The following is a 1,382-nucleotide window of genomic DNA, read 5'->3' as shown; positions in this document are numbered from 1 at the left end:
AAAAAAAAAAAAAAAAAAAAAAAAAAAAAAATTAATAAAAATGTTTCCCTGAGCAGCCAGACGGGAATGCAATTAAGGTGGCCTCGTGAAGCTCATAAAGGCTAATGCACGAAAATGAGCAGAGACAAATTCCGGGGGAGCGCTGGGAGGAACGTTTCTAATTGCGAGGTCGGCTGGCCCTGTTCCTTCAGCTCCCAGCACTGAAATGAAAGGATCCTACCGGGAATAATTCTGGGCTGTGGGGAACTGGCCATGATGAGTAAGCTGGAAACTCCTTCTCTACAATTAATGCGCTTTTTCAGCCTTTCTTCAAAAATCCAGCCATGTTTTCTGGTGTTTATTTGTGAACCTGTGTCCTTCAGGAATGAAAATCTCCTTTTGCTGTTTTCTCTCCGCTCTCTCAATGTTTCCTTAGCGTGGAACATCTCAGAGTTTTGTGAGTAATTCCCATCYTTAAACCCTCAGTTGCTGCTGGAATTGCTCTCCAGCTCCTACTGACATATTTGGCTCTTCTTTTGGGTTTGTTTGCAGAGCTTGGCTGCTGAATTACAGAAATACCACATGCACGGAGCGACAAAACCCAGCACCTTGTTCTCAGTGTTTGCTGCCATAAATCTGATCTTCTCCCTCTCCTGACCTTCTTCCCGAGCAGTTCTTTGGCCTTGTGAGGTTCTTGTTTAGCTCAAGGAATAAAATCTGGGAATCCATCCCTTGGAATCCATCCCCAGCTTTTGGGTTCTCAGGATCACCCAGCACTTCTGTCAGTGTGAATTGAATTATTTCAGGCACTTCCCAGGCATTTCCCACACAGAAAACCTTTCCCTGAAGTTTTTTTAAGGCTTTGGCCTCCTGCACCAGCTGCAGGGCTTTGCTAAAACCAGCACCACACAATCCTGGCTCAAAGTCAAACCAGTGACAGCCTCACACCTTGCCCAAATCCATGAGGATTAAGCCTGAAAATCACTTTTTTATCTCTCTGAGAACGACACATTTCCCAACCCAACAAGCGATTTTTCTCTCTGTTTTCCAGACTGTAAAATAGGAATATCCCATTAGTAATCCAGAAAAAAAAAAAAAAGCTTTTCCATGAGAAAAAATCGGGGTATTTGCCACAAATACCCAGTGATTAAAGCCAGTTCAGAGTTCATTCGTGCCTTGGTGGGGAATGTGAGCTGGACATGAATATGAATATGAATATGAATATGAATCATATTTATCCACATTTTTTCTTGTGGATCTCGTCTCTTGTGAGGCAGCTGCAGGGCAGGGGATGGACAAACAGCGGCGTTATTCTGGAGTGTGCATGTGTGAGTTCATCTCACACGCTCCTGCCCGCCGAAGGAATCATGAGATGCTGCTTAAATAAGGCTTTGTGCAATTTT

General features: G+C 43.8%; 1 protein-coding gene across 1 annotated transcript in view; it reads left to right on the top strand.

Moving 5' to 3' along the window:
- The window catches only part of UBASH3B (ubiquitin associated and SH3 domain containing B), a gene marked incomplete at its 3' end in the record, with an annotated part of 54,867 nt that overhangs the window by 23,606 nt on the left and 29,879 nt on the right, over positions 1-1,382 (top strand). The gene's annotated exons all lie outside the window — the stretch shown is intronic.

The sequence above is a fragment of the Malurus melanocephalus genome, unplaced genomic scaffold, assembly GCF_030028575.1.
Source record: "Malurus melanocephalus ecotype Western Australia unplaced genomic scaffold, MMel_1.1 scaffold_1002, whole genome shotgun sequence".
Lineage (NCBI taxonomy): Eukaryota > Metazoa > Chordata > Aves > Passeriformes > Maluridae > Malurus > Malurus melanocephalus.
This window is presented reverse-complemented; position numbering and strand designations above follow the sequence as displayed.